General features: G+C 44.7%; 1 long non-coding RNA gene across 1 annotated transcript; it reads left to right on the forward strand.

Annotated features, from left to right (window-relative positions):
* The first annotated feature begins 5,952 nt into the window (after positions 1-5,952).
* LOC122045187 lies at positions 5,953-8,642 on the forward strand. Its single transcript, XR_006129911.1, has 2 exons — positions 5,953-6,775; positions 8,394-8,642. It is a non-coding gene; the product is annotated as an uncharacterized LOC122045187 (long non-coding RNA).
* Positions 8,643-9,471: the final 829 nt, after the last annotated feature.

Consider the following 9,471-nt stretch of genomic DNA (forward strand, 5'->3'; position numbering starts at 1 on the left):
GTCAATCGGGAGTTGGGGATCGACATCGATATCCTCGTGGTACGTGCCGACTCACGATCAGTGTGAGATCATAACAATCACGCGTGTTGTGCATCGCCGACTAATGGAACGAGCAGAACCGGGGCACCCACTTCTTTCCTTTGCCCATCTTAGGGCACTCGACTTCTACATGCTATACGACATGTGTCCTTGGCTCTGGATGGCACTGCATCCCTACCACACGGGGCCCTCTGGGTGGCTAGTGGTCGTTCCATGGTTGTCGCTCGAGCGCTGCCTGTGGTTCGACAGGTGCTTCCTTTCTTCACGCCATCTGTGCCTCCTCCACGTTGATGTATTTAGTGGCCTTCTTTTGAAGGTGGTCGAAATCCCTTGGCGGCCTCCGAATAAGCGATCAGAAGAACTCTCCTTCGACAAGCCCTTGGGTAAATGCCTTCACCAGTACGTCTGAGGAGACTGTCGATATGTCCATTGTCACCTAATTGAAGCGCTGAATATACACCCTCAATGCTTCCCTGGGCCCTTGCTTTAATGAGAATAAATTTACACTCGTCTTCTGGTGGCGACGGCTGCTAGCGAAATGGTGTAGAAACGATGCTCGGAAATCCTTGAAGCTATGGATTGATCCGCTTGACAGTCCTTTAAACCATCATTGGGCCGACCCGGAGAGAGTAGTGAGGAAGACCCGATACTTCACTTTGTCCGTGTACTGGTAAAGCATGGCCACATTGTCAAACTTAGCCAGGTGATCATCTGAGTCGGTGCTTCCTTTGTACTCCCCAATCACCAGCAGTGTATAGTGTCTGGGCAGAGGGTCATCCATGATCCCCTATGAGAATTACTGGTTGATTTGCTCAAGCGAGTCATCTCTCGGCGCCTTCCCTTTCTTGTTGTCCCGAACGGGCGCATCATCTGAGGAAGATCCTCTCTCCTTATCCGCTCGCTCTCTTTCCTCCTATGGGGTCCTGAATCAGACTCGGTGGAATGGAAAAGGTGCGTTCGGTGCTTCCCCGTATGCGTCGGTCGGCTTCTTATTATTTTCTTGAGCAAACACTGGTTCCCCTCGATCACCGCGCTCAACCGGTCGCCTGACCGATGATAGAGCAGGCTCTTGTGCTTGTCGTTCAGCCAGCTCTTGTTGCTCCACTATCTTCGCCGCTCGAGCTTGTATCAGGATGTCGAGCTCTTCTAGCGTCAGCGTCATCGTGGTTAGTCGTCCGGCGTCCTCCATCTTCTCATTTCGGATGCAGTCTACGTTCCCACAGACAGTGCCAATTTGATCCTGTCCGAAAGTGTCAAAGATGGCGACCGGGAATGTGGACACTGAGTTGGGGCTATCAGTGTCATTTTGACCTTCGCTCATGTTTGTTTGCTGCCGATCGGGATTGACCCTTTTCCTGGCGGCTGGGCTTGACCCTAGGCCAACCGGCCTCTAGGTCCTCTATTCGGACTTATGACGGGGCGTTGACTGCCTTAACTTTGACCTCCACCCTGGCCATTGACTCCTGCTGGATGGGGCCCCTCCTCTGTATATATATATATATATATACAAGGTTGCTCGCCTGCGGTTTGGTGCGACTATGATGAGCTGGATGTGCCACATAAGTAAAAAAACAAAACAAAAACATACCGCCATAGCTGCACAACCATTTCTCCACCTCTCCTATCGATCGTCGTTGATCTTCACGGGACGCTGGCGGATCACCCCTCGACCGGATCACAATGCAACCGGATTCCGGTCGGATCGCAGTCAGAATCGACAGCGCTACGTATGCTAGGTTCGCAACCGATTCTGGACACAAAACGATCGAATTTTGATCACCATCTGGTCGAAATCCGACTGCAATCTAGCCGGAATTTGGTCACGATCAGGCCAAAATCCGGCCACGATTAGATTCCGGCCGGATCGCAATTGGATCACGGCCAGAATCTCGCCAGGACCCTTGGGATTCAGATTCCCCCTAGGTTGTGTTGGATCATGAAAGTCACTAAGGGTGGTGAATAGAGATCAAAAAAGTATCGTAGCAAATCGAGTACGCTGTGGAACAACGACAACACAATGCTAACATGAACCAGTTTTACTTGGTTCGGAGCCTCTGTCGACTCCTACTCCAAGGTCCGCACTCATCGAGTGCTTTCGTTGGGCAATCAATAATAGTTCAAAAAATTGATTATTATAAAAAAAATACCGACAACAATAAAGAGAACTTGAGCCACATATTGTGAGAGAGGCTTCGCAGCGTCGCATGAGCAGTGCGCAAGAGAACAGTCGTTGGAGGAAGTTGTTGTCTGTTGCTCTGGAGGAGGCCTCCTTATATAAGAGTGCTCTAGGCGCCCAAATCCCTTTCGAGCACCGGGACTATGACGTAGACCTGGCCAACCAGCGTGCTCCACGTTGCGATGGGATAAAATTTGCCTTCTGGGTGTCCGGACCAGTTCCGGGCTCCCAGACTCCGGCACCCGAACCAGTTCCGGGCGCCCGGACCACCATCTTCCAGAAGTCCTATTTCCTACAAGAAAATGTTAGTTCGAGGTAAAATAAAAGTAATACTATCCTGTAAATCAAAAGTTAGCACAATTAAAGAAAAGAGTAGTAATTAGATTCCATCTCGCCGAGACCCGAATTTAGTCACGATCTCAACCTAGATTTTCGAAATGGTTCTAAGTTGGATCGGCGCCTAAGTTCCCTAACCGGGAACGCGTCCTCACCAAGTCACTCCCTTCTAGTAACTTACCTTAACTTACCTGTCAGACGTCCGGTCAACCCATCGACCCGTTTGAACTTCTTACCAAGGTGCGTTCAGTTCTTCCCCATATGTGTCGGTCATCTTCTTGTTATTTTCTCGAGCGAACACTGGTTTCGCTCGATCACCGCGCTCAACTGGTGGCCCGACCGCTGACAGAGCAGGCTCCTGTGCTTGTCGTTCAACCAGCTCTTGTTGCTACTGTTGCTCCACTATCTTCGCCGCTCAGGCTTGTATTAGGATGTCGAGCTCTTCTAGCATCAGCGCCATCGTGGTTAGTCGTTCGGCGTCCTCCATCTTCTCATTTCAGATGCAGTCTACGTTTCCACAGACGGCGCTAATTTGATCCTGTCCGAAAGTGTCAAAGATGGTGACCGGGAATGTAGACGCTGAGTTGGTGGCACGTGGGCTATCCTCCGAAAGTGTCATTTTGACCTTCGCTCATGTTTTTTTCCTGCCGGTCGGGATTGACCCTTTTCCTACCAGCTGGGCTTGACCCTAGGCCAACCGACCTCTAGGTCCTCTGTTTAGACTTATGACGGGGCGTTGACTGCCTTGACTTTGACCTCCACCCTGGCTACTGACTTCTGCCGGATGGGGCCCCTCCTCTGCATATATATATATATATATATATATATATATATATATATATATATATATATATATATATATATATATATATATATATATATATATATATAAAATTGCTGGTTGTGATATTTTGATCCAGTCGAGTGGGCTGAGTATATACTGCGTGGTTGTCCATTTCTTTCGTCTCTTCACGGGACGCTGGCGGATCACCCCTTGGCAGGATCGCAACATGACCGGATTCTGGCCAGATCGCGACCAGATTGCGGCCGGATCACAGCCAGAATTGGCAGTGCTACGTCTGCTAGCGTCGCAACCGATTCTGGCCACAAAATGATCGGATTCTTATCGCCATCTGGCTGAAATCCGACTGCAATCTGGTTGCGATCCGGCCAAAATTCGATCACGATTAGATTCCGACTGGATCGCAACTGGATCGCAGCCAGAATCGCGCCATAACCCTTGGGGTTCAAATTCCCCCAAGGTTGTGTTGGATCATGAAAGTCGCTAAGGGGGGTGAATAGCGATCAAAAAAGTATCGTAGCAAATCGAGTACACAGCGGAACAACGACAACAAAATGCTAACATGAACCAGTTTTACTTGGTTCGGAGCCTCCGTCGACTCCTACTCCAAGATCCGCACTCGTCGAGTACTTTCGTTGGGCAATCAATAATAGTTCAAAAAAATTGATTATAATAGTAAGTATAAAAACTATTATAAAAAAAATACCGACAATAATAAAGAGAACTTGAGCCACAGATTGTCGGAGAGTCTTCGTAGTGTCGCAGGAGCAGTGCACAAGAGAACAGTCGTTGGAGGAAGTTGTTGTTTGTTGCTCTGGAGGAGGCCTCCTTATATAGGAGTGCTCTAGGCGCCCAGATCCCTTCCGAGCACCCGGACTGTGACGTAGACCCAGCCAACCAGCGCGCTCCACGTTGCGACAGGATAAAATTTACCTTTTGGGTGCCCGGACCAGTTCCAGGCTCCCGGACTCCGGCACCCGGACCAGTTCCGGGCACCCAGACCACCATCTTCCAAAAGTTCTATTTCCTATAAGAAAATGTTAGTTCGAGGTAAAATAAAAATAATACTATCCTGTAAAACAAAAGTTAGCACAATTAAAGAAAAGAGTAGTAATTAGATTTCGTCTCACCGAGACTGGAATCTAGGCACGATCTCAACCTAGATTTTCGAAATAGTTCTAAGTTGGATCGGCGCCTAAATTCCCTAACCGGGAATGTGTCCTCACCAAGTCACTCCCCTCTAGTGACTTACCTTGACTTACCTGTTATTTACAGACGTCCGGTCAGCCTGTCGACCCGTTTGGACTTCTTACCAGCTATCCGGTCAACCGTCGACCTGGCTGAACTTCCCTGCAACACTGAGTTAGCACAATAGATAAGATGGTAAAGTAAAACTGTATTAACAGAATTTTGCTGATCCGGTCGACCGCATGCAATCGACCGGAAACCAGTATAACCCTAGGGTTGCCTAGCTTCACTCACTAAGACTTTCATTGCCTAGTTTCACTCATCAGAACTTCCTCCACCTATCTTCACTCACTAGGGTCCGGCTTCACTCACCAAGACTTCCTCTACCTAGCTTCACTCACTAGGGCCCGACTTCACTCACCATGACTTCCACCACCTAGCTTCACTCACTAGGGTCCGGCTTCACTCACCAGGACTTCCACCACCTAGCTTCACTTATTAGGACCTGACTTACTCACCGAGACTTCCACCACCTAGCTTCACTCACTAAGGTCTGGCTTCACTCACCAGGACTTCCACTACCTAGCTTCACTCACTAGGGTCTGGCTTTACTCACCAGGACTTCCACTTTGCCTAACCTTTAGTTAGGACTTTTTGGACTTACCTTTGCTAGCCACCTAGTCCTGACTAGACTTCTCTCTCCCAAACATCAAGTCCTATTTGGGTCAACCCTTGGTCATATTGTCAAACATCGAAACCATAGAGGTCGATTGCACCAACAATCTCCTTTTGAGAGAAATTCTAAGGGCTTCGAGGTTTGAGTGATTCTCAAAGGAGATTCAAAAGTTTGAGAGATTAGAAATGTTTAAACTTTTCTAACTTAAGATAACTCTCTTCCTTTAACTTTTCTAATTTAAGATAACTCTCCACCTTTGGCACCCATCAAAAGGATATAGCATTAAGGTTACTCTCGATTAGGTTTATTCACCAACAATAATATTTGAAAGATATAATTAAATGTTTCAGAAAACATAATTTTTCAAAGAGGGGTTGCAAACTAAACATCTTCAAAATATTTTCAAAACATTTGCCAAAAATAAATTTGAAAGTTATATTTTCAAGGAGATATTTAAAATTAAGTAAATTGTAAAAGATAGGTTTTTGCAAATATTTTTCCAATGGTTGAAATGTGAGATATCAAAAAAATTAAATAAAAAGGGTTATTTCAGAAATAGCCTTATAAAATTTTTCCAGAATTTTTAGAAATTTTCTGAGAATTTTTCGGTGTTCGTATGGAGGATTTTCAGGGGATCAATCGGCGAGCGCAGATAAAGCCTGTTTGGGATATCCGTTTAAGTGATGAAATATTTTTATTATATAATCCCTTTTCTTTTATTTCCTTCTTCCCCCAAAAGTGCCAACCCGACCCTCTCTTCCCCGATCTCCCCTCTGCTCATGCTCTGTCTCCCTCTCTCTCTCACGAATCGGCGCCGACGGGAATGGAGTTTCGACCTCTGGCGATCTTTCTCCGCCGGCATCGTCTCCGATTGATCTTAGATCCGGCTGGCATTTCCCTCTCCGGGTTGCATCATAGCATCTTGTCTTCTCACGCCCGCCTGCCGAGCCCTAGTTCTTGTTCCGGTGCCGCTGATTAAGCTCAGATCCGGTCGACGCCTTTTGTCTCCGGACTACAGACGTCGTATTGCGTCTACCACCACTCAATCGTTGGCGTAGATTGGGCTTGGAGCACGAAGGTGAGGAGCTAGCTTCCCAGATCCATCGATCGCCAGTGTGGAGAGGCAGTTAGGGTTTCAAGGGTAAGCAATCCAAACCTTATTCCTTCTATGTCTCTGATTTGTGCCCTAACTTCGAGCCTTACTCTTCGATTCTTCCTACTGACATCGTTGGATCATATCTTGAACTTTTCTGTTTCTTGGTGTGATTGAGCTCACGGTTGAAGGGAGGTGGGGTTCTGTGATCGTGAGGTGAATTCATCAGCGAGGATTTGTTCTGTGAAGGTGATCTTGGGTTCCAGCAGTGACGATCCTCAGTTGTGGATCAATTGATAAGGGCTGTGAGGTGAAATTGAGTGTTGTGGATCAACAAGCGTGGCTGTAAAGATCTGTTCTATTCTGTTCTTTGGTGTTCTTGATCCAGCTCACTTTGTTCCGACAACACTCCTTCCAGCAGCTCCTCTTTAGCTGCGGATCAAGAGCAGAGAGCTGGGATTTGAGGTATGTGTAGGAGTAATTGATACATGTTCTATATTTGAGTTAGGGTTATGCTTGAATTGAATTTAGAATGGAACATGTGGTAGATCATGTTTTGGATTTAAGGTTATAATTAGTTGTTGAATTGTGATTAGATTTAATTGCTTAGATTTAATCTAATGGAATGATTAGGGTTAAGGCAATTAACCCTTGTCAACTATTGGATTTGATTTAAGTCTAGATTTCTAATCTAATTGGTGATTAGGGATTAGGTAACTAACCCTAATTAACCATTAGATTTAATTAGGTAGATTGAGGTTGTGTTGATTAGGGTTTTGCCCTAATTTAGTTTTAGGGATTTTATTTAGCTATTCATTTGGATTTAGCTAAATAAAATATATATATTGTTTGACACAGGACTCTGATTCGAGACATGCGTCTCGACGTTGGATTTGGCGTGATACTACCTGCTATTTGAGGCGGGTACCCTTTGACTTATCTTTTTGATATTGTCTTATGATATGTGTAGTTTACATATAACTAGTAGTATTTGGTAGATTAAGCACTTCCCTGGTTTTAGCTTAGATGATACCTGATACATGTTTCTACTGTTATTTGTTATACATTAGTCTAGTATACTTTTATTTCTTGCCATGTGTATCTGTGTTAATAGAGATAGATGTATTTATAGTGCTTCACTATACTGGATTAGTTGCTTTACACGTTTGATATGTGTCCTTGGATTCATGATACTTATATTATTGTTATATGTGATGTTCTTGGATTTATGCTGCTTATATCATGGTTATATATATCGTTTACCTTTTTGGCACACACGTATATGGAGGAGGCTATGTTCTAGTATGACATCAGGCCGCATGCACCATATTGCATGATTGCATCTGGGTGATTGGCGACTCCATTATTGTTGAACTCATCGGCCATTACATGGACCTGCACACCACGTGACCACTGCGTGGGTAGTGGCACGGCACACAGGGTGTGTAGGTTGCTTGGTGGTACTCCGTTGGAGGCTCGCTCATGGGTAGTGTGATAGCGGCGTGGTAGCACCGGGGTCCCTTTCCGTCATGTGTGCAGGAGATGAGGCGTTCGCTGTTATGGTTGAGGTAGGATGGTGTACTCGGCAGTCCATCCCGTCCACTCGGTCACTTATCGGTGGGTAGTGACGGTCTGTGGTGTCATAGCACCCACGGTCTTGTGTGTGAGATGGTGATCGGTAGTGAGGGGTGACCGTGTCGTATTACATCGTACATACACAGATTGCGTTTATTGTGATTGTTGCGTATGGATGATCGTTTGGTGTATGATTGACGTGCGTATAGGTTACATACTTATTTGCTTTGCTATTTTTATACGTATGTTCACATAGTCACCTCAGTGAGTATAGTTTATTTCGGTTATGCATTTCTTATTATTCTTGTTAGACTATTTACTTACTATTAGTTACTATAGTTTATTCGTTATGTCACGTACATTATCTTGTTAGGAGACTGTACTATAAGTTCTATGGTTTAGGAGACTATATTATAGGTTATTGCTGGTAGTTATATGTCGCTGTACATATCTATTGGATTACCTGCTGAGTTCTTTAGACTCACACCATTATATTACTATTTTTCAGGTTGAGGCCATTGGGAGATATTCCAGTCACTACCCCCCTTGTCGCGAGGATTTCTTGTTGTTGATTTCTGTTATTGTTTCTATGCATATGATGGTGATGTGGGATTTTTGTACTTGGACTTTATGTTGACTTTTGGGTTTTCCACTCTTGTTTTCTACTACGGATATTTTCATTACTTCATGAATTTGGTTATTCTTCGTTGTAGTGGAGTAGGAGATTTTACATATATCTACAATGATTTTTATATCATCTTTCTGATTGTGGATGGTTCATATTACCTTGTGTGGAATGTTGATATAAACTGCGTGGTTTGTTTATTATTTGTGTTGTATTGTTCCGGCTGTGTGGGCCGAGGATTAGATATATGTATTCTGGATTCATATTGTCACCCGAACAGGGGAGATGTTGTCGAAATTTATTCTGGCAGGGACTACCTGGGGCGTGACAATTTATTTGGTATCAGAGCAGGTTACGATACTTGCTAGGCATTCTGGATTTCCGAGATTTAATCTGATGACAATATTTTTGGTATCAGAGCAGGTTTACGATACTTGTTCTGGATTTTTGAGTTTATCTTATACCAATATTTTTGGTATCAGAGCAGGTTTGCGATGCATGTTTGATATGTTATGGATTTCCGAGGTTTCGATTTCGGATTTTCGCGTTTTGGAGTTTATGAGCGTATTTGGGTATTTTCGGATTGTACGGATTTTCGTCAATTTTCTTGTTTCGGAATTCTGAGGTATTTTGACGAGGTTCTATTTTGGGGGACTAAGCAGCGATAAGACATCTTTAGACGACAAATAGGTAAAATTAGGTAATTTTATAGTTTTCATACCTGTAGTGATATTTGGGTAACATTTTATTTTCAGATATGACACATATGCATATTCCGGTACCTAGATGTGGTAAACCACGTAAGAGGGCTATAGATTCTCCGGAGACAGAGTTTTGGATAGATGCCTTAGGAATTCGAGCACTGCCGTCGAGACAGACTCGTCGAGATAATATAAACCGCATTCGGATTATAGGACTCGGCAGTTCGACTTTAAAGGTACGTACCTAGCAATACGTAACT

Source organism: Zingiber officinale, chromosome 2B (assembly GCF_018446385.1).
Source record: "Zingiber officinale cultivar Zhangliang chromosome 2B, Zo_v1.1, whole genome shotgun sequence".
Taxonomy (NCBI): domain Eukaryota; kingdom Viridiplantae; phylum Streptophyta; class Magnoliopsida; order Zingiberales; family Zingiberaceae; genus Zingiber; species Zingiber officinale.